Below are 24,461 nucleotides of genomic sequence, written 5' to 3'. Positions count from 1 at the left end.
CGCGCGCGTTAAAAAGAGGAATACTCGCCAGCAGAAGGGATTGCAAAAGTGAACACCCCCTCTACAAATCCTCTTTTGTTTTCTTACTCAGTATTCTATAACCGCGCCCCCCCAGCCTGAGACAGACACACACACAGACAGACAGACACACAGACAGACACAGACACAGACACAGACACACACACACACAAACACAGAGCTGTGTTTTCCCAGAAAAGATGGGGGGGGGTGGTATCATAGAGGAGAAATAGCCACCAAATTTTTAAATGATTTTCCTGATTTGATGTTTGCTGGTCTGACATTAATGACATTAATGTTATTGATGATGTTTCTGGGAGAAAAGGGCAAAAGAAATAAAGAACCTGAAAATGAAATGATCATCATTTCCCTATTCTTCCATGCCAGAAATAGACCCCTTTCTTCACCTGAGCCTGAAACAGACTTATTGTTCTCAGGTGTTTCCTTCATCATAGGCATTTACCCGTCTGAAATCGCAGGAAATGGTTTTTCCATCAGTGAGCTTGTACATGGAGCCCTCTCCCGCAAAGGGCTTGATCTTTTCTGATTTGAACCTGAAAGTTTCCCTGCCTTCATTTCCCCTCAGTCTCTTTAAAACCCCCCACTCACCTTCCCCATGCATGTACCTCAAATAGTTTGGGGTTTTTTAAGCCAGAATTTTTGTTCTCTGGGGTGTTTTTCAGTAAACAGTAACGCTACATAAACACCTTTTTTTTACTCACAAGTTGCAGGGAATTTAAATTTTACCCTTGTGTGCATGTGTGTTTTCTAAGGCACACAGATAAACCCCACTGAGGTGCAACCAGATACCGCTAGCAAATTGGTAATGCAGTTGCTGTGTAAAGGTGGGGCTGTAAACAAAGTTCACTTAAATTTTAGAAAGCCATCCACTTTGAGCAGATTTCTTCCCAAAGAAGTTTGAAATGGAATGAAGTCTTTGGAGACATAATTTTCTCTCTGTTAACGTTTAGTAGTCCTGGTTTCTAAAACACTAGTACATGCACCGACTCCAGATTCCTAAGGTGGTGATTTGCTTTTTTCTCTTAATAAAGACCATATCTAGTTTTTTTTTTTTTTTTCCTTCACGCCAAGACTCTGGACTTTCATTATAACCTTAGCCAGCTGCTGAAGGCAACCAGCTTTCCTGATCTGGGCCTAGGTCTGCTCTTTTGAGGACTATGCTTTTATCCTCCCAGGTGTTTTGTTTGGTTTTTAATCCATTTGCATCAGTCCTAGGATTTTCCAAATGTTCCCTGATAAGACAAGGTTTTAGGCCCAGGAAAATGCATGTTTGCAGCTTCTGTGGTTCCGAGCGCTTGTGCAATAAATGTTTCTGTTGGTATTTGGTAGATTTGGTGCTTAAGGCCTAAGACAATGTTTTGAAGCAGATCCTGGCTATCCAGAACTTCAAAGGCCTGTCAAGTCAGAAGCAGCTGATGCCTCACCTGTCCAGGAAACTGGACATTGCAAGTATTTCCTGTTTTTAACTCATTTGATTTGTTATTCTCACTTTCTCTCTAGAATTCCTATTTTTGAAATATTTCATAGAGGTTGTCTACTTGTGACCTGTGGTGTAGTAGTGTATCTGATATGCTGAGTAGCAATGCATATATATATATATATTCCATATTCAGTAGGGGGTATTTAAAAGTATGTCTATTCCTAGTTTTAGTTAATTATCTTTTAATGAAAGTGTCACTCATATTCACATCTGTGATATTGGAAAGAGATAATTAGATTTTCAGATGAGAATCAGCCACCTTAAATTTTGCACCAGAAAATACTAAGTATATTTCATTCTAATGAGATCTGTAGTGGGGTTTTAAAATTCATCATAACGTGCTTCAAGAAAAAAAAAAACTCAATAGGCTTGAGAGATGAAAGATTTTTTCCTAAGTCTTCTTAAAGTTGTTATATTGAACTTATGCCATTCTGTTAGAATATTAAAGACTATTACATAAAGTCTAGAACTGTACCCTCAATATCACTCTTGCAGCCATCACTTAGTACATTTTGGAAGTTTACTTTGCCTAAACTAACCACTTCCATCTCCCACGTCCTGGGTTTTTCTCTCCTGCGTATGCAAGAGAAAGATACGGTTTAAAGAGCGTGCCTACGGATCCAGAGTGCAATTCCTCTTTTGAAATAGGTTGGGCTTAGCGGTATTTGCACACAACCAGGCACTCTTTATTTACATACATCTGCATATTTGCACTGGTCCCCGCATCTCGCCATTAAAGTGCGTTCATGTGCGTAGCAGAATAAACTAAGCAGAGAAAAGCTCTTCATTGCCCTAATTCATATTTCTGCTTAAAACCCCTTCGTAAACAAATCTCTGGTCCGATAATAATTACTTTGCCTCATTAAAATAGAACAAAAATCTCAAATGGTTAAAGGGCATAGCTTTGATGGTATCTGTGTTTTATTTTCTTCTCCTTGTTGTGTGTGTGTGTGAGTGTGTGTGTGTGTCTGGGTGTGTGTGTCTAATGAAGTTTGGGAGTCGCGCGCAGGGGCGCGTGGGGTGCGAGCCCCGGAGGTCCCCATCCCGTGTCCTCTCCGCGGTTGCAGCGTCGGGGGCTCCAGCCGCAGCGCTCAGAGCCTTGGAAGCTGCGAGGCTCCCGGGTTGCTCCGAGTCCGGGCTGCGCGTCATTTGCAGTCTGGGGAATGTTGATCACCTCACTAATTACACCTCTCTCTCCCCCCTCTCCCTCTCCCTCTCCCTCGCTCTCCTCTCTCATTCCCAGAGTGCATATCGGGAATAGACACACAAAGACATGCGCACTCAACTTAATCAGCCATTTTTTTAAACAGGGCTAAAACGATAATAATTAGCAGAATAAAGACATATCGGATTTTCATTTCCTTTCCTCCTTTTCCCAACCCCTTCACAACCAAACAGCGAGACCGCGGTCGGCACAGGCTTTAACTCCTCCCGGACCCCCGAGGACCGCTCCATGCCCCCCACTTTCTGCTCCAGCGTTTTTATTTTCACCCAATAAAGTTCGAGGATTATTTTTTTATTTTTTTTATTTTTTTAATGAACCCTCTCGTTTTACTTGGATGTGATCAGCTGTAAGTAAAATAAAAGCAAAACAAAAAAGAGGCGAAGATCGAGTAGGAACTGCAGGGGAAATGGAAAGTAAGTTTTTTCTTTAACTTTTATTGAGTAGTTTGTGTTAAATTTAGGTCGAGTATCGATTATCTTTCCAGCCTGATCTTGCACAATCTTTGATATTTCGCTCCCTCTCTCTCCCTCTCCCTCTCCGCCTCTCTCTCTCTGCCCCTAGCTCTCTCGCTCGCTCTCGCACACATCCCCTCATCCCGACCATCTCTTCCGCTCTGCCCCCCTTTCCTATCTCTTTCCCCCTTTTTTGGCTCAAGGATTTTCTCCGCTGAGGGAGGGAGGGGACATTAAGGGATCCGATTTTCCACTTTCTTTAGGGGGGCTCCGTTTTTCGGGATTTAACTTTTGTATTAAGTGGCGGATCCTCCACGTTTGGCCGGGCAGTTTTCTCTCCTTTTTCCTGTCTTTTCGGGCTCTGCCTTCATCGTGAGCCTGGGGCATTCTCGTGGTTGGGAGAAAGCTGTCAGCTCCGCAGAGGTGCGGGCACTGCCAGGGGTTCCCGCTCGCCCTGCGCCCCTATACCCTGTTCGGGATGACTCTTTCTCCGCGCCCATCCTCCGAAAGTTTGGACTTGGGTCCGTGGAGCTTTGAGCCTCTCTCTCCCTGCTCTTTCCCAGCTTTACCCTCCCCCTCCCTTATTCAGCCTCCTTTTTCTTCCTTCTTTTACCACCCACCCCTTTTTTCCCTTCTCAAGTTCTCCGAAGGGCGCTTAGTGCGTCGGGCTGGCGGAGGCCCGGGGGTTGGTGCTTCCCAGGGAGGGGATTCCAAGAGGCTGGGACGAGCTCCGGGGCTGGGGCTGCAGGTAGACACCCTCCCGCCGGAGCGGCGGCACGGGCCTGGCCGAGGGCTGCTCCTGCTGCGCGGGCGAGGGCTCGGGCGAACGGAAGGCAGGTCCGTTAGGAGGCGGGATCGCCGGCCTCCGGGCCAGGGACTAGGGAAGCGGCGGCAGCTTGCTCCGGGCGCGTTCGCCGCCGGGTGCGCGTTAGACCGGAGGATAGACTCCCGTGGCTTGGGGTCAAGAATCTTTTCCTTTCTTTTTGGCAAAGGGCAAGGACTGTGTGTGTGTGTGCATGTGTGTGCGCGCGCGCACGCGTGTGCATGTGCATTTGTGTGTCTGAGTATTGAGGGGCTGTGGCTGTCTGTGAGAACTGATTCATTCTCCGGCCCCCCCAAAAGGGTTCCGTGTCTACAAATGAACTTCACCTCCTTCGCTTCTCCTGGCGTCAAGCGAGCCTTCAGGCCGGGAGCAGCTCAGGGAAAAGGGGCTGAAATGCGCCGGGTCTCGCCTTCTTTCTACTTCTACTCCGTCCGCCCCCTCCCACCCCCCCGCCTTACTGCTGTTTTCTGTTAGAAAAATAAAATAAAATAAAATTTCTCATGGAATTGTATAAAGTTTCTCTGCCGAAGCTCAAGTTACAGAAGGCTCCCCATCTGTCCCCCTTCCCCTAGAAGACGGTGCACTGGTTTGTATTTCTTTTGTTACCTGTGATCCGGACGGGGGGCTCCTTTTGGACCTTCGGGCTGGGGTCCGGCCCAGAGAGGAGGCTTCGGCCGGCGCCTATGGCCGCGACTCCTCACTTCCGCGCGGTTCTGGTGAGGTTTTAGCTACCGTTCCGTGAGACACCCTCCTTGTAGGTACCAAAGGTTCAGATCGCAAACATGTACTCCCCCCCCCGCACACACACAGACACTCACACTCAGCACACACTCAGACACACACATTCTCCCTACTCCCCCCACCTCTGGCCCCCACCTTGCCTTTCCCCTCCCCCCTTCCAAAAAAGCACACACACACAACAACAGTCCCCCCCCCCAACCAAACAAAAACCCAAAGACAAGTTCACTGGCAGAAGATGGTGGATTGACACTGACTCAGACAGAGGCAGGTTCACCAGAAAATCTGGCCGTCCCAATTTCTGACAGTTGCATTTCCTCTCCTTGAGTCCTTCCCCCCCCCCTTTTTTTTATTAACTGTGTTCCATGTTTAATCAAGGATCATGTAGATGGCAAAAGGAGAGACAGAGAGAGGAGAGAGGAAGAGAGAGAGAGAGGGAGAGGAAGAGAGAGAGAAGAGACAGAAGGAGTTTTTTTTTTTTTTTTTTTTTTATTGTGTTCTCCAGGATTTTCAGTGGCTTGATCCCTATAAACGTGGAGTGGTTAAAGCTCATATGTAGTATTATATTTTTAGTTGGGTGGATGGATGGAAGAGTGAGGGAGAGGCTGCGGCTGCCGCTGCCTTTTCGGGTGTTGCTTAGATTAAGGCTGAGACTTGGCTGCGATTGGGACGCGACAGTGACACGGGCATCGATCGCTTCCATTGAGAGCAATGCAAAAACACAGCCCGGGTATGTAACACTCTCGGTGCCATCAACACTTGTTTTACTTTATATTTACTGGCAAAACTGACAGAGCAAGCTCAGACTTTCTTTCTTTTTTCTGTCTTTCTTTCCTTTTCTCTTTCCTCTTTTCTAACTGAAGAATAAAAACAAATGTATATAGAAATTGTTAAAAGGATGGTTTAAATAAAACAGAAAGGAGATGTTCGGAATTATTTCACTACCTCTGTGACTGTGTTGAGGAGTATTTCTTCTCCACTAAGGAGCATTTTAAGGAGAATGAAGATTTTCTTTTTTCCTTCCTCATCTTAAAAAAATCCTTAAGGGAATATTCGATAGTTTTCAAGGTTTGTGGTTTCAATCAGCAGGAAGTCACACAAAAATAAAAGATGGCTAGCCAGCTGTTTTAACCTCTTGCACCTGGCTTCAGTGTGGGGATCATAAGGCTTATACAGTTATTTTTTTTTAAATGGTTTTAACATTTATGGAATAAACTAGGAAAAGCATCACTGGGGAAAGTATTTATTCAATAGCTGGTTACTTTTGGATTTAAAAAAGTAAACTCATATTCGAGTGCTTTCATGTTTATGGTAATGAAGATAGGGTTCAATGAAATATGGGGGGGATACCATAAATCTGAAAAGTGAAATGTACCCAAGGAACAAAGAAAGGTCAGGTAAACCAGCTGTGTAAGTTAAAGCAATAGCACCAACTGTGGGGTTAGACAGGGATAGTGGGCTCTGGATCTGTGAAGTGAAAGTTGCCACTTAAAGTTAAAAATGAGGCAAACATGTTCAGCTCTCTTGTAATCTTTTGCAGATTTTAGCAGATGAGCCCAAATTTGTTCATTAATTTTGAGCTAGTTGGATTATTTTAAAAGATGCTGTAGCAGCAAAGGAAAACATAAAGGAAGCTGAGAAAAATCACTGTTTAATATTGCAGAATTTACTGCTTCCATTCTGACCATGAGCCTAAATTTACACAATGAAATTTGATTATCTCTAATAACAATATTAGATCCAGCACTGGATGGATGAGAATTGAGGTGGTTTTGTTGATTGCAAGGGTTTAATGTTGCATTTCAGAATCTGATGTGGTTTGGCCTCCCTTCCATTAACTGGAAAACCCCTGAGGTTTTACAATTATTTCTTAAAGATAATACATTTAAGATTGCATTGGTAGGCTGAAGAAAAGTCATAAAGGCAAGAAGGGAAGCCCTTAATAACTCTTGAGATTCAGACATGTTCAGCAGTTAGATTGGCTCTGACTTCACCAAGGGTCGACAATGTGTCATTTCCACGAAGCCAAATTGCCCTCTGCCTATATGATATTAATGTGCAAATCAATATTTCAGGGATTAAATTTCCCTTCTTCATTTTTTATGGTTTCTACCTCAATAAGTCTCAAGTCTATTAGAAGAGGCTGGATGATTTAAAATCTTTCACTGTAGAATGACTTGTGGTAGTCTTGTTTCACAGACCATTTTAGGATTTTTGTTAAAAAGACTAAAGGCATCCTAAAGAAGTTGTGAGGCTGTGTAGAACTAGGCTCAATAGTGTAAAGCCCTTGTTTGATTATGAGCTAAAAGGTATTGAAATATAATATATATGTTTAGGTAATATACATATACATCCCCCTGCTTTAAAAATATTATGTTAATCACCTATTGATTTATTTCAAAATCAATTGAAGCTCCTTTCTTATTAGTGATTTGTTCAGCATTCTTGAGGACTGTGTTAATTTTCTTAAAGATTATGCATGAATTAGCTTGTGTGAAAGGATCGAGGGGGAGAGGATTTCCATTTACCAATATTTTCCTAAGAAGTATTTTTAGAAACCATTGTTTGTGAGAGTAATAGTCAAGTGGTGTCATTTGCATACATTGTTGTTGTAGCTCTTATTGCATTTTGTGGCTGAATGACTTAGCTGTTACCTGTTAAATGAGGCCTTCTTCAATTCTTCTGACATTTTGTTTCCAGCACTTAGTAGGTACAATGTTTCTTAATACAATCTGAGGGAAACTCAATTGTAAAAGAAAATATGTGATTTGATTGGAATTAATACAAAGCAGAAATGGGGGGGATCAAAATAAAAGATTGGGACTTTATCACATAATCTTGGGAAGGCCTACTGTCTATCATTTGGTAGTGTTTTATAGTCTTAAACCATCTGGACCAAGTTCCGCACAGCTGCACGAATTTCATATGTGATAGAACATTTTTTCCATTCAGTGTGAAATGTTCCTTCCTAAAAAACGTACACCAGACTCGCTTAATTTAGTCTGTTAAAAGAAATGCACATGAAAAAGGACAAAAGGCTCTTTAATCTCTGCAAGCTGTTTGTTTTTCTTCAAGATTCCTGTCTGTTTGGGTTTGAAAAGTCATGTTTATTGAGGAGATGATTCTGAGGTGTGACATTAAAATAATATATGATTTTTGGACTGGTGGCCATGCTCCTGCTTAATTTGCAGAACTACTTTTTATGCCTGTCAAAACACGGAGTTAATCTATCCTTATTTACAATTAATCTCAATAAAATTAATCTTAACTATGCTTTATTCGGTGGCTTAAAATATCTAATTATATTCAATTAACTGCTGTCATAGTAATTAACATTGCTTAATTGCCTCTGCATATATTTATGTAAAGCTCATTAGATGCTGCTGACTCCTTTTCCCTCTCCTACTTGCAATTTTTGCTGTTGTCAAACCATTTTCATCTACTAAAGTTCGACAGTGTCAATGAGAATAGTTTTCTTAACATTTTCTCGAGATGAATGTTACTGGTTTCCCCTGAAAAGATACTCCTTCTCAGTCTTTAAAGACTAATTCTTCCTCCCTCTTCATTTTCTTTAACCCTGGTCTCTAGCACTACTACAAAATATTTTCTGTCATTGTTGCTGGAAATATGAGAAGCCAGGTTAAGCTTTGTGTTTATAAATGAGGAGTCTTTCTGTGTCTGCCTACTGGGCTGTACCCACAGGCAGAGGGTCCCCCCCCCAAGACCATTGTAAGGGTTAAAGACTTGGCCAAGGTTCAAACTGAGAAGCGCCCAGGGAAAGTGCATGTGACTATGTACAAGTTTCATGTAATTAGTGCTTAATTATATTAACATATGCAAATTGTCAACTTAGGAGCTTGTTGAGCTGGCAAAGATCAGCTAGGCACAATTGCTGTATTGTTCTGAAACAATAATGGATTTCAAGTTGGATTGTGGAAACACATAACTAGCTATCTAATTTAACTCATACCATGGTGAAATTTCATTAGTCTCCATGGAGACTGGCTTAATTGTGCTGACTAATGTTCTGGGCTGCAGAATGTCCTAAAAAGACAGGTTGTTTGCCTAATCCACCTTACAATGACACTTGTTTGTACATGTTTCCCTTGTGTGAAAATTTGCATATGCAAATAAATAGTTTCTCTGCCCCATTTGTCATGGCTGTTCATTACCCATGAAGAGGACATTGTTACTAGGCTGTTACTGAGTCTCCCAAGACGGGATAGTGTCAACCAGTCCAGCTACATTCTTTCATAATTTGTTTCTGATTAATAGACCAGAGTAAGTCTCTTTCTCTTTGGGCATCTATAAAGGGAAGGTCAGTTCTGTCAGAGAAAAGAGTTTCTGCAGGAACTGAAGGACTTTTTCTTCTTATTCTTATTCTCCCTTTTCTACCCATTGGTTAACATAATCATATTTAAAATAATGTATTCTTGTTCTAAGAATGCCTCTGCTAATAATCTCTAGTTTCCTAAAGCAAAAAGATAGGAAAAGAAAAGAGATTCTGTTATTGGAATATTAATCCTGTTTTTGACAGAAAGGTAAACTGATATAATTGCTTTTCAGTTGAAGGAATGGGGGTTTATACAAGTGTGAAAGCATCGGAAAAGGATTAGCATTTTTTTGCATAATGAAAGTTCTGTTGAATAGGGCCCTGAATGGCTGGCTGAATGACTAAGATGAAAGGAAGATGAACATGCTGCTTCTCTTTCTTTCTGTCTATGCTCTGCTCTCTCTAAAGTTATGTTTGTCCAAGACTTGAGAAAACAAGCAGGGGCTCAGATTTCAGCAACTTTCTAAGATGCCAGAGTTTTCATCATCACTGGGAAGTAACGTAGGACAGTAGTGCAGGTAGAGCGTGATCAACAGAGGTTTGTATGTAGAAGAGTTTCCAGAAACATGTCAGGGTAGCCAAATATTGACTAAAGGGGATCAAGAATTCCCGGGACTTTGTTGGCAGAAACAGTTATTTTGTAAGAGGCCAAAAGTATGGCATGGATATTTAATTCAGTTAATGATGGAATATATATATATATGGGGTGTGTGTGTGTGTGTGTGTTTTCCCCCATCAATTATAAAGAGCTGTCTCAATTGGTGGAACACATTACTTGAGAAGGAGTCATGTATTCTGATTGTTGGCAATGTTAAGTGATTTAAGTGGCCTATCAGGTTTTGTAGCTGGGAAGGGATGGTAAAAGTGGATCCAGAATTATTTTCTTAGCATTTAATTCATAAAATTCTGAATGCAGTCTTCGTGTTGCTTTCTAAGTGTTTTGCACATTTCATTTAAAGATAAGTCTTTTAAAAATGTCTAAGTAGTATAGGTTCATTGGAAACATTTATAGTAGGGTTTTCTCTTGTCACTAGTTAGGGCTGTAACTGGTTATCATTTGACAATGTGATCAGGGCTCTTCATGATGTCTCTTCAACAATAATTAGGGCAGTTAAAATAGCATGAGTGTTGACTCTTTCAAAAGTGGGAAATGGTTCTTTTGTATATAGGTAAATGAAATGCAGTGCAGATAATTATTTATGTGAATACATTTTAAATAAATTCCTTCTAGTTTCAGGTCACTACAAACAACCCACTGACAGTCGCCCTGCAGCAGAGCTAAAAGACTCCACCGGATATTAATCTAACTTGTTTGTTGTTAGACTGTGTAGAGGGTCCATTTGCATCATCACTTTAGCAATTCTGTTGTTGAGGTACTATTAAGATGGTTAGATGGAAACTTGGTAAATCAGAAGTGTTTTCACATGAATTAGAGCGTAAGGGTTGCCTCTTGAGCATAGCATATTGTAAAGGAAAACTGTTTGATCTTTGTTATATAGTTACCAAAAGTCTTTACTAGAGTCCTTTTTAAAATTTGTCAAGAAATTCTGGATTGTTTCAAAAACTTTTATGGTTGACTTTATGATGGGCTTGAAAAAAGTCTTAAAAGAACAAAAAAATCCACATGGAGGCTATTCTTTTATATGCAGAAGGGCTTATTAAGGTATTTCCATAAGAAAATGTGTTAATTTAAAAAATAAATTCATTTATATTTTAAGACATTGTTAACCAGGCACCATGTGTTGCAACTGGCAGGTTTCCAGCCACCATGGAAGTGGATCACACATGGGTTAATAGTAGCTTATGTGATGTCTGCATTCTTAGGAAATGGGCAAAAGCCCAGGGTATTCTGATATCAAGATTTTAGGAATCAGACAGAAAGCAGAATATATGTTTATATGTGAACAGATGGACACATGTGAGAACTAAAAGTGCATAATTTCTCTTGGCACTTGTTTTAGTTATCCCTGATGATATAACCAAGATCTTAGTGTGCTCACAGTCTTTGATGGCGAAGGATGAAATGGGCTTTTAATGAGGGCTCAATGGCATTATTTTCTTGCATAAGGATTGTGCCCCTTGTGATCTTGCTGGATTTGATGTTCTGTTAATTCCCTAGTTTCAGAGGTTCACAAGTTGCCTTGAAAGTTTGATACAGTTTCACATTTGACATACAATCCTCAGTCCAGGAGTGACTGTTCTCCACTCTGCTACTCTTTTAAAGATTTGTGAATGAAGTAAACTCTTTGCCACTTGGAGGCATTTTTTGAATATTTGCACTCAAGATAAAAAATGGTGTTAACACTAACGTCATATTTAATAAACAGGTTCCCTCTAATATAATTGGCCACTTTAACATTCCAGAGATTAGAAGAAATAAACAAAGTTTAAGAATATGGGGAGACTGACTTGATTATGCCCTGAGGGTTTAAGATAAGTTGGGAGTAGGTATTTTGGTCACTTAGGTCTGGGCTCACACATCAGCATCATGAATTCAGGTGATAGATCATTTCTAATATTGGCGTGTCCTGAAGATACAACAGGTGATAGTTCCTGGATGGGAGGTATTATAGCAGGTACCTCTAATGACAAACTTTATAGGATGGAGTGTGTCCTAGCTATAAAAACAGAAAGCATTATGCAAATATTTACTCAGGTCTAAATCATTTTAATCAGGAAAAACTGACTTTTGAGCTAAAATATGCATTTTGCCTCCGTCCATAAAATTCTTTTCCTTTATTGCAAAGAAGAAACCTATAGCGTTAGTAGTGTTAAAATACAAAAACATAGGAGCCACCTGTTTGTCTCGTTAAAAACAAAGAACAATTCTTTATTAAAAGGGAAGGTTTTGGAGAATCTTAAAAATTGCATGGAAGAACAAGTTGATGAAGCCCAATCCTTGTTACTATATTTCACAAAGTACTTTCATTAAGCCTGAAGTACTTTACTAACATGGATGTTCCAAAATACAGTTCTTAGTAACTTTAAAAAAAACCATACATTTATGAATAATGCAGTCAATATGAATACTTGAGTTCCTGAAGTCACTAATGGAGAATGAGAATGAACCGTCTCTTTTGGTTTAGTAGCTACAACTGTGCTTCATCTTCCTTAACGTTCTTATTTACTAGGAGTGTTTATACAGCCACACACACACATCTACTTCTATCCTCTCCCCTGTTATTCCCTCTCTTTCTTCTTTAGATGCATTTATTTGTTGTAACCTGTGAAATGTTCCCTCTGTAGACTAAATTTGGTTTGCTTTCTAAAACTAGGCTAATACAACCTCAGCAAAAAGAGCAGGTAGGGGAGTAGGCACCTATTAGAAACTATCAAAATGCTAGTGCCTGGGAGCTACCTTAGGGTCATTCAGTTCAACTAGCTCATTTTAAAAGATGAGATACGGAATTCAGAACTTATCAGTGAGTTAATCAGCAAGGTAAGAGAATGTTAAGATTTTCTAACTGTAGGACCTTTGGTAACTCAACTATATGGCCTATTAGGAAACGGGTTTGTTGCGTGAATGCATGTGAAGGCGGTGGAAGAGAAGAGAAGGAAAATGTGTAATGGTAATACAACAATGATACATTTGAGAGAGTGAGTTCCCTGCTACTGCAAGCAGCCAAGTGGAATCTGGGTGGCTTCTTACTGCTGGCCTGTTAATCATATGTTTGCATTAAGTAGGACGGTTAGACTCTAAGGTGCTGTAAGTGGCCAAGACGAGTCTATGATTCATAAAAATACTGATGATCTCAGTGACTTAAAATGTATTTTTAATAATCATGAACATGGTGTGAACAAGAACAAGGTTTCCATTCTGTGTAAGGAAAGTAAATGAAGACAACTGTGGGATGCTTTAGAGGCAGCCTAGCATATGGGGAAGAGTGATACTCAGTTAAGGCTTCACGGTATTATTGATCCTGTTCACTCTGGTTTCTTGGTACTTTTTAAGTGAGTTTCTTTATTTTATCTTCCATTTTAGATATTTGAAAATCTATTTCTTTTGGCAATCCAGTGCTCAGTAGGAATCTTCTAAGATCTATAAGGCAGTTGGATTAAATCCCTATTATGAGTGACCTTATCCAAGTTATGTAATCTTTCTGAGCTTCAGTTGTCTCCTCTGTGTATCGGAGTTGCTGTAGAGATTACATGTGACCAAAATAAACATTAAAATAAATGCATGTGTTAGAACCTGATATCTAATACCTATATTCTGTTTTTGTTCTTTTTCTCAATGCACGTTTTAATGTAATGCCCAACTAAAGAGCATTTGATAAGGGAAATCTACATAGATATTTTGAGTAGCATTGATGATATCTAGGTTGACAGGTGGGTCGTCTTCCACATCATTACCTGCCATTCCATCATCACAAGTTGGTTTGGTTCTGAGGGCTTCTAGATAGTTAATGTGTTCCTGGGTCTTCATTTTTTATTTTATTTGTTTATTTATTTATTTTAGAGACAGAGCCTCAGTTTATCGCCCTCGGTAGAGTGCTCTGGAGTCACAGCTCAAAGCAACCTCTAGCTCTTGGGCCTAGGTAATTCTCCTGCCTCAGCTTCCTGAGTAGCTGGGACCACCGGCTATTTTTTTGTTGCAGTTTGGCCAGGGCAGGTTTGAGCCCACCACCCTGGTTACATGGGGCCGGCACTCTACTCACTGAGCCACAGGCACCTCCTGGGTCTTCATTTTTTAAAGAAGCAAATTAAAACAAAACCAGTTTTTAAATAGGTTAGACGTTGGTGAACAATATTCCAGATTTTCCCTTAAATACAATAATGGAAAGGACCGCAGTGCTTATTTCACTTGAAAATGACCCAGTCTTATTGAAAGACTTTGGATTGGAAGATTTTCCAATACTAGATGAGATGTAATAGAAATACGTTCCTATATACTTGGTATTAATATTTTGATATTTTGTGCAAGGAGTATGGATACTATTACATGATACTCTATTGACCAAAATTTATACAATAAGAGAATGATAAGGGAGCCAACTATTTATAATCTAATAATGTTATAAAGCCCTTAATTTTTCTCAAGATGTTTTATATCCAAGCTGTAAGTTTCCACCTGGTTTACCTTTTGGAGGAGATCACAGTCCATTATCTTTTTATAATAATGCATTATTCATTGGAGGACTATCCTTGTTCAAAGATGACAAAATTCAGAATAAAAGTTAATTAATATATAAATACATATTTGTTTGACTATCTAGGAATATATATATATTTTTGACAGTATCTATCTTTTGTTATCTTTCTATTTTTAATAATCTCATAATACATGTAATATACATATTTAAAATTATAATTTATATTATCATGGGAAATCTAACTAGATGTGTTTTTTAAAAAATAGAAGTGTGCCTGACCTATGTTCTGGTGATTTATAAGAGGTTCTGAACTTGACAGTTCACTTGAAACAAATATGTTTGACACTGAGCAGTTTTTTTTTTTTAGACAGACAGGGCCTCTGGCACCCTCAATAGGGTGCTGTAGCATCACAGCTCACAGCAACCTCCAACTCTTGGACTTAAGCAATTCTCTTGCCTCAGCTTCCCGAGTAGCTGAAACTATAGGCACCCACCACAGTGCCTGGCTATTTTTTGTTGCAGTTGCCACTGCTGTTTTAGCTGGCCGTGGCCAGGTTCGAACCTGCCACCCTTGGTATATGGGGCCAACGCCCTACCCACTGAGCCACAGGTGCCGCCCAATAGTAAACATTTTTTAACTACTGATCAGGATAAGGATATTCTTTCTTCTAAGAAAACAATCAGCATCTGAACATTTTTTATGACGCTTGTTTAAGAGTTTCCTCAAATAAATTACAGGCTCCATGAAGGCAGCACCCACAGCTGCTTAAACACTGTCTCCACAGACATATTATTGGCAAGACCTCTGTGCTCAGTAAATATCTATGGAATGAATGAATAAATGAATGATCATTAAAAACATAAATAGAAAACTTTGGTTGACTATGCTACTTGAATCTGTCTCTCTCTTCTTGAAATGTAGGTACTGAGAAGAAATAGGCTACCTTAAAACAGCTGGACTTATTGTGGAAAATTTTAAGAGAAAGCTATCACTATCTTCCAGTGCAATCTAAATGGGGTTTTATATTAGAGCCACAGATTGCTGTAGTGGAAAGGCATATAGTATTGTTTAATAAGGAAACTGAAGCTCCTGGGCAACATAACTACCGAGGGCAGGTGATGAGATCATATATGTGTCCTCTTCAGCTAGGTTGACTTAGCTCAAAATTGTATAGTGTGAGAATAATTTGTTATTGAGGTTTTTTGATTTGTGGGATTTTTCCCAGCAAATGAAGTTTCTTAATTGTTACAATTCCTATGGTAACTGTAAGGACAGGCTGACTGCTCCGGTATTGTAAAAGTAAGCTGTTAGAGATAGGACAAAAAAAAAATTGTCTGAAAGGTGAAAACTTGCAGGAAAAATGGTGTGGGTCATTTAGTTCTTGAAGTGAAGCAGGGGGCAGATTAGGAATCATTATAGTTTGCCAGAAGTTGCTGGTCATAGAAGCCTGTTTAAGTGCTCACTGTCAACAAGGAAATCATGGGCAGCACTTAAAGTGGCTCACCTCTGATTTATTCATAAACCTCACACGAGCACTTGGCTTTGTTCTTGCTCTAGTAAGGGGGACTGATGCCAATAAGAACAGGAATAAAGAGCTCCTTGCATGGTCCAAGAGTGAATAGCACTTTACCTCAAAGCCTGACCTCCTTTCTAGAGGTCTGTTATGCTAGAGTTGCCTCTGATTGGCTGTGTCCTCAGATGAATTGAGAGAAGAGGTTATAACAAGTATCTACTCTGTAAACGTCATAGTGTACATAACAAGAACTTCGTAACTGGAACTTGGGTTCCAAATGAAGCTAAAGGTTTTGGTATTTATGGTAATGGAATGGCTTCCCTTCTCAAAGAGCTTGAAGAGTTTAACATTTAATAATAGTTGGGAAAATATTGCTTCTTTCTATTTAAAAAATACAAAGATCTCAAAATAGACCTGGTTTTGAGACTGAATTTAGGGAGATCTAATAACATAGGAAATTAAGGGTTAGACTGGAGAATAAAATAGGTACTGTCCTGGTCCAAGTAAAAAGAAAGAAAGGTGCTGGCTTGCTGATTGATTAGTTGTGTTTATCTATGAAGCTTCATTTGTGTCACTTTGGCAAATTATGGTCTGTTCCAGCCACCAGTGTTGAGGGGAAGAGACCTTTAAGAGCAGTCAGCTGGCTGGTTTTCACTGGGGCAGAGGTTGAGGAGAGTTTCTTAAATCCCCAGAGCAATATTTAGTTAATGCTTGTCTTTTTTTCTCCCCGCCCACCCTCTACCCCTATCATCTCATCCACTCTGGCTTCTCCTTTCTTCTTTTGATGAAGTTGGTTTGTGACTACTTACAGTGCACCTATTTACACACACAAAAACTTCCTCAGATTTTCACAACATATTACATGTGCCCTGAAGAGCCATATTAGGAGATGGTGATGAGAGTTAATGATATATCTTTAGATAAAGCCGGTCTCCCATGCAATCACATCAGAGTCATCAGCTCATTTGTCATGGCTCAAGAGAAAATGTCAGGACCAATGAGTGTATGAGTGCTGAAGGGGGCGAAAGGGCTTTTGGAGAGAGACATTTTTGTGCTGGGAGTTGGCCATGGCTTAGATTTAGCACCAGGGAAATATTGGGATTAGCCAACACTGTGTATAAATCCTTAGCATAACAGAATTAGTTGGGAAAATAGGGAGGTAGGGTCATGAGGATGGGCACAATTCTGGAGACATTGTCTAGGCTGCAGGCCAGAAACTAGGAAAAAGAATGAGGTAATTCATTAAAGTTATTTTAAGGGATAGGTTGTATGCAGGTTCCTTGATATCAAAAATTGGAGTTACAGGTTTGAATGACATCCAAAGAGGACCTGCATAATGTACACTAAACGTGTATCCATGGCTTCTGTTTTAAATTTCGCTGCATTAGAACGTCAACCTTAAGGTCACTTGAAAACATTTTCAGGAAAATAATACTTGAGTACACAAAGATAACATTCAGGCATAAAGTACTTTTGACAGTGTTGTAGATTATTGGAAGTTAAGACTTAAATTTAAATAACAATGATTTTGGTGAAATACTTGTTGCCTTGTGGAATTTACACAGAACCTAGACGCTAAACTTCCTTTACACACAGTCTTCTTTCTGAACCTTTAATTGAAAAGTAACTTATTTTCTTTAGCTACCAAAGTTCTTATCTTTGATAGTCCACTACTAGCAGATTTATTTCATTTTGGGTCCAGTTAACTGTTCTTTTTCAGATAATCTACCCATACAACCCTTTCTTGTTTCATTCTATTGATTTACAGTGTTAAAGTGAAATAATCTGATACCTGTTTCCTGCCCTTTGAGTATTTGTCGTCAAAGAGGCTGATTAGTTTTTTCCCCCAGCTCTTTAGCTGTTTTAAATGTATAATTATCATTGCATGTCATTTGATAGCTGCACTAATTGCTGCCAACTATTGTCTGTTTGCACTTAATGCTGAAACCTGATCAACATCCCGCTTTGGTTGATGTTTGGTGGTAAACTTTAATTAACTCTTATTGCATTGAAGAAGAGTTCAAGCTTGGTGCTAACTAATCATTTACCTTCATTATGTCCTGACAGCTCCACTTGTTCTTGGTCCTAATAGATACACCAGTCAGTAAATAAACCTGCAAACCTCTTGGCTTAGAGTTGCTCCACACTGATATTTTGCTACTTAAAGTATAAGATAATTGGGCCCAGATAATTATTTAGTTAGTTTAGTATCTCTAGTTCTGCAGACACTAATCTTAAATTGCTTCTTTCATGCTGGACAATTTCATTTTAATAGAAACTGTAGATTTGAGATAACATTATTCCTTCAACATGGTTCCTCTGAACATGCATCTTTTGAATCAATACAATTAAGCTTGTCTCCTGTTAGAATTCTTGTAATTATTTTTCCTGAAATACTTTTCCTGTAATGATATTGAAGTTAAAGTAATCAGGTTACCAGCAGATCATGTAAAATTCAACTCAAAATTGCTGGCTGCTTGATTTTAATTTGTCTGACATCAAGTTTGTTTGAAAAGGGATAATATGTGGGTAAACCAAGGAGCTTATAATTATGGTTGACGTTTGTTTGTTTATAATGAAATCTAACTAAAGTTCATACATTTAAAACACAAAAGTTAATTACTGAATTGCTCACTTCACTGATGGGCAGTAGTTAAATTAACTTTCAGGCCAAAAAACAAACAAAGAAACAAACAAAAAAAACCCCGAAAAACAAAACCCAAATAGAACAAACTACAAACAAAAGGCTCTTCATAATAGAAATAAAATATCCAACTAATCTTAGTGATCTAACATAAATTTGCCAATAATTCATCCAGAAGAAAACTTGGCATTCCACTTAACGTTCTCTATTATGCTAGTTCTAATGTGGTTTTAAATATAAAGTGATTTAAAATACTTACATGGGATGTAAAAAGAGACTGGTATTTGGTAGACTCTAAAAGTATTGTATTAATAAAGTAAGAGACACTTGGTAGTGGTTTAAAGAATTATGCTTATAACTTTATTAAAATAAAAAATCCACTCACACTCTTACACTTACTATATTATGGGTTATGAGATCAGATAGTTGGGACTCATGACATGCAAATAATTATATAATGGTTTTCCTTTTGAAAAATTCAGCTGTCAGTAGTTCAGTAATTAATTTTATGTATGAATAGACAAAGAAGGATACAAATATATATTAGAATATATTGTCATTACATGGTAGGTGAGATGAGTATGTCTGTGTAATAGTTTTTGCTAGCCTGGTATATTTTCTTTTGGAAGTCAAATATTTTATAGTTATATGTAATTTAATAAAACTAATTTAGAGTAATTTTTAAAATGTTCGTATGTGATGATTTAAAGTATTATCACTAAACCCCTTTAGATTGGATGGATACCAAAGAGATTAGTCAGTTACATTTTAAAGACGTGAAATATAAACATATGAAAAATATGGCAACTATGATATGTAAATTCTCCACAATGATTGATGCAGTCCATGCTTGTCCAAGGAATACTGAAGGCTGCCAATTTAAAGCTTCCTATTTAGCACTGTTATTTACTTGAACTTTAAAATGTGGTAGGGATTGAGGGAGATGGGAAAGGAAAATGATTCTGTCAGTTATTGAGATGCCTATAAAATAGAGTATAATTTACACAACTTTTTTATATTTTCAGAGATTATGTTTATATGTATTTTAATACAATACCTGACTGATTTATAGGTTAATATTTATTTAGGGAAGAAACATTAAAAAGCTCATTTTAGTTATTTAATTCTAACCCTACTCCTACTCTTTACATAGATGAGACAAAGGGAAGATGATTAATACCTAAGTATGGCTGGGGGCTGGGTTCCTGGCCCTTGGAAGTACCCTTTCTTTTTTAAAGAAAGAAAAAAAAAAGGCAGTATCTTCTCCCAGTATTGGCAAACAACAGCTTTCTAGTAATACTTTAGCTGATTAGGACATCCTTACCCTTTAATGAAGCAATCACTACATAGCCCCAATGTCAGCTGGAATACTAGCAAAACAGTATCAAAGAAAGAATCAGAAAGAGGCACTGAATATAATTACAGTTCGTGCCCTTGTCTCACACCAATGCAAACTATTTTGTTACAGTTAGAATGCATAAGAAAATTAGAAATCAACTAGATTGGTGAAAAGTCTCAAAGTTTGTTTACAAAAGACAGCTAATGTATTGGGTCCACTCTGTACACTGATTATAAAATTTTCCTGAAGCAAACAAATAAAATGAATCATGTAATAGTGTAATTTGGTTAAGGAGAGATTATTGATTCCTCTCCAAAGAAAGGTAGCTGGAGTTTAATTCAAGTTGTGAAGAAAATTGAGTAAAATTCCTATTTCCCACAATTATTCAAATTAAGGACTATTGGGTTTATGGGCAAAGGGTGCCTTTCCTTATAGTTCTGGAACTCTTATATTTAATACTATGTAATTGTCATAGAAAGACCCTGCAGATTTAGTGATGTGAGAGAGAAGGAGGGGAAACGGGGGTGGGGGGCTGGGAGGTGGGGGTGTGTGTGGGGGTGTGGTGGGGGGGTGGGGAGGAGAGAAGAGAAAGGAAAAGACTGGGGGGAGAATACTTCGCATCAATCACAAGGGTCCCATTTAGAGAGAAGGAAACAAATCTTCACTGAAGAGCTCATTTAGATTTTAATGAAAAAAAAAATGAGGAAAACGGAAAAACGACTTAGTGGACTCACACACTCATATTCGTCTTTGTAAACTTTCCCTCTTTAAAAACGGGCCTGTTTGAAATGCCGGCTATATTTGGTTACATCCTTCTATTCAATCTTAATTACCTTCTCCCGTTTGTCGTGACATGGGTGGAAAGTTTTTGCCGTGTCAGGAGAGGTCGTCACACATTCTTTTGCAGTTCTCTTCATTAATTCCTCCTTGCAGAAGCATTTTCTCTCGTGCTGGGAAGGTAGAAGGGTGTAACAGAAGAGGCCTGAAACATCAGCGGGAAGCTCTAAGCTGGTTAATGCAGTATAATTGTCTGGACATAGACTGGTCTTTGTTTGTGCGGTTCACTCCGAATCAGCTGTAATTAACTCCAGAGTGTTTCCAGATTGCCAGCAAAGAAAAATTACAGCTTTTCTGTTTTAAATTGTAAAGCTCACAAACATTAACTATGCAGATTACATTTACTTTGATATATTTCTATCCTGTAAGAAAAAAACATTTTAAAAAAAGCTTTTTTGGCTCCCCTTGCCCCACCTCTAAAAACGTGCTCTTGTTAAGTTACTTGATTTAGTGTCCATTGGAACATAATGGCTTCTTAATAGTTGGGTTTGAAACCTTTTACCTAATATTTTCAATCCTTTTAGATCCTTGTATTTGCCTTCCTTCTCACTAACCTTTTAAACACTGCAATGGGGAAGAAGTTATGCAACCCTTTATGAAATACTCAACATCTACTAAAATAAGCAGATTGCAGAGAGAGGTAACTTAAAAACACTAGCACCAACTTAAAACGCTGAGATCCAAGATGTATTCTGACGTGACTGGTGCTCCAGGCAGGCACTCTACCTGGGTTTTGATATATCAAAAGGAGACTGTGGGGAATAAAAGGGCAATGCCACTACTTCTTCTCTTGGTTAGCAACCACACCCTTTTAAAAGCTTCTGGACAGTGATTTGTAATTATGAATTCCAACATGGGTAAAAATGAGGTAGTGGTGTGAACGACTACAGTCTTTTACACAAAAGATCTGTCAGCAACTGATACAAAAAAAAAAAAAAGAGGTCCAGCCAAAAATCTTTTTTTTTTCTTTCTTCTGAATTTAACAATAAGGAATTTAAGCCTCAATGTGGCTTTAGCAACCAAAGAAAAGAAGCTCTTGGTGTCTGCATAATACCACTTTGATGGATTTTTTTCATCAGTTCTCTGTACGTGGCAACAAATAAACAAGTATAATTATACTTGTGAAGGTCTATTCATTGCTTTGTCAGGATTAGATATATGTGCCGTTTTCACACTGTGCCTCGCTTTTGTCTTTGCCTAACTCACTATGACATATTGATAGAGGATTTGGAATGGGGAAAAGGCCACAGCAGAGACAGTGATGACCTTTTGGAAACTTGATATAATTCAAGGATTTTTATTTATTTTCTATTTTTTTGTTCGACTTGTAACTTGTTACCGAATTCTCTTGTAAGTGGACAACTTTTACCCTGTTTAAAACGGAGGCAATAAAGACTCAAAACGTTAGGCAGATGGCTAAAGAGCAGACGAGAATAAAAACAATAGGCTGAGGCAGCCCATTGGTCTTCTTTCCCAGCCCTTCCCAGAGTGGCTAACCTAGCATTCCTTTCCCATTATTCTGTCCTCTTGATCAGATCACTTTCTTTTTAATCATTTCACAAACACTGTCTCACTGGACCGTAGAGAAGGGCTGGGACAATCTCCAGTCAAAAACCGAGGTAAAACTGGCCTCCCTGATTTTGGGTTCTAATGGGAACTCTGCAGAGGAATTCTGCTATTGTTCAGAAAGCACCCCCTTTCATTAGCCAGGCTCCTTGTAGGTGGGTTTGGTCATTTAGCAGAGCAGAGTTTAGGCAGCAGTGACTGCAGACGAAAGCAAGGCAGAGCGAGCAATAAAAGTTCTTTTCTGCATATTGTCCATTAGTGCTGAAAAAGGGATTTGACATGATCAAAGTCACTGATCTTGTGAATTACTGAGAATACCAAAAACTGTGTACACATATTTTAATCAGACCAGCAGGTATGTATTGCTCTGAATTTAGTGTTAAATGGTGTTAGGTTTTTCTCTTTGAGATTTCTTGAGGACTTTAGTGCTTTTAAAAATTAGAATGTTTGGCAGTAGAGAATAGAAATTGGTGAAAACTGAATAGAAAGCACCTTAAATGGTGAAGCAACTTTTATAGTGAGTGAACTTGTTATGCAGTCATTTTGGAATGAATTCTGTGGCTTAAGTTAAACAGTTGTCTTTGTGGTCTCTTTGTGGTCTTTTTACTGGCACTTATAAAACTTTATCGTAAATTTCTTAAATGGGTCACATTGATAAAAGAAAGACCTGGCCTGACGTTGATGGCAGTGAAATCACTTAGCATCATATTCAGTGTCACTGTACTTACTGATCTAAATAACTTTAACTGCATGAACTAAAGTGATTCTATCGTGATAGCCTACTAAACGTTGCCATGGTTGTAGTCAATAGCTACAGAATAAAAATTTTGAAGTTACATCCATCAACTTAGATAGTTTTGTTATTGTTGGTGTTAGAATGAAATGTAAGTTTGATTGTATAGGAGGCTTATTTATTTAACTTAGTTCCTGATTAATGTGTAGCTTATTGATAAGAAATTGATGGGTGATTTTATGTAAAATTATATGGGAGTATTGTAACAAAATACATCCTACCATCTTGCTTTGACTTGTAATGGATGTTGGTAATGTGGCTTTCATAATTTTTTTCACATAGCAATAATGTTAAATTTTTTTTTTGAAGGTAATGTCTGGCTTTTTAAAAGTAAAATTAAGAGATTGGCTCTACTTTACGTAGGGAGACACTGAGATAAACATTGCGTTACCCATTCGGCATCAGGCCTAAATGGTTAACTGCACGTTACATATAATTCATTTGAGGTGCATTTAGAATATGTGTAATAATTCTAGCAAGTGTATCTGTGGGGTGAGAACTGTTGTAAAGGTAAAGATAAACTGGCATTAAAATAATAATAAAAACTAACTTAGAAACTTTTCTACAAAGCTGTAAAACCAATCTTTTACCTATCAGATATATGCGTTGAGCCTAGTAACTTATCTAACCATTAGGAGAAAAGCAGCCTGTGCTCTGGGACTTAGTTTAGTTTCATTAATTTAGTTTTATTTACCACCTTTGCTTTCACCAAATCTCTGTACTCTTTCTGCCTCCCTCATTTCTTTCAGTTCAGCAAGGGATTATATTTTAGGCATGTTGGCTGCCTGCAGTATGTATACATTGTGCTGAACTGGTAAATGCAAAGGTAAACATTAATGCTTGTGGACTAATTAGAAAATTATTAGGTTTTCATGCTTATGGTTATCAGATTATTTCAGAGGGTTTTGAAAGCTGCACGCATGCCATGAGGATAATTAACCTGGAGCTCATCAATGATTAAAATTACACACTAAGCTTTGTGATGTTTGATTTGTGAGCAATTAGAATGTCATTTTAACCATCTCAGATACCAAAACGAATTTTGATTTCGTTTTCAATCTACTCAGATCTTTTGATGTATTCTAAACTGATCACTTCCTCTCTGATTTAGCTGACAAGATTAGATTTGATTACAGTAAAGAGAGTAAGCTATTCTTCATACTTAATATGCTAGTGACCTTCAGGGATGCCTTCCTTCTATAAGAACTTCTTGAAAGGAATTCTAAAATGGTTAGTGATATTGGCGAATCTGCTTTGTTTTCTTTTAGCTCTCTGCCACTGTAAGACCATGCAATAGTGTGTAGGGGTGGGAGGGGCATCCTGGCTGAGGTCGTCCTTGTCTATCATGAGCCATTTATATGCAGTGTTAATATAGCAACATCCCCTCTCTTGTTTCAGAAATTGTCAGGATATGTCAAAGTGTTGATACTTTTAAATTAAGGTATGCTTGGCCTTGAAGTTACCAGTCCTTTCAGATTTCCAGATTTGAAAGAAAGTTGCTTGCCTGTTTCATAAAATTAAGACGGTGCCTATGTCATAGGCTGAAAATAAACACTAAAGTTTAAGACTACTCAACTGTTGTGTA

General features: G+C 38.5%; 1 protein-coding gene across 1 annotated transcript in view; it reads left to right on the top strand.

The window, feature by feature from the left end:
• Window positions 1-2,815: 2,815 nt before the first annotated feature.
• Window positions 2,816-24,461, top strand: part of ZFHX4 (zinc finger homeobox 4) — a 190,642-nt gene continuing 168,996 nt past the window's right edge. The window contains exon 1 of the mRNA XM_012810740.2: window positions 2,816-3,157. The gene's annotated coding sequence lies outside the window, so the exon portion shown is untranslated. The remainder of the gene's footprint in view (window positions 3,158-24,461) is intronic.

This window comes from Otolemur garnettii, unplaced genomic scaffold (assembly GCF_000181295.1).
Source record: "Otolemur garnettii isolate 467f Iridium unplaced genomic scaffold, OtoGar3 scaffold00004, whole genome shotgun sequence".
NCBI lineage: Eukaryota > Metazoa > Chordata > Mammalia > Primates > Galagidae > Otolemur > Otolemur garnettii.
The sequence above is the reverse complement of the archived record's forward strand: the minus strand, read 5'-3'. Positions and strand labels throughout refer to the sequence as shown.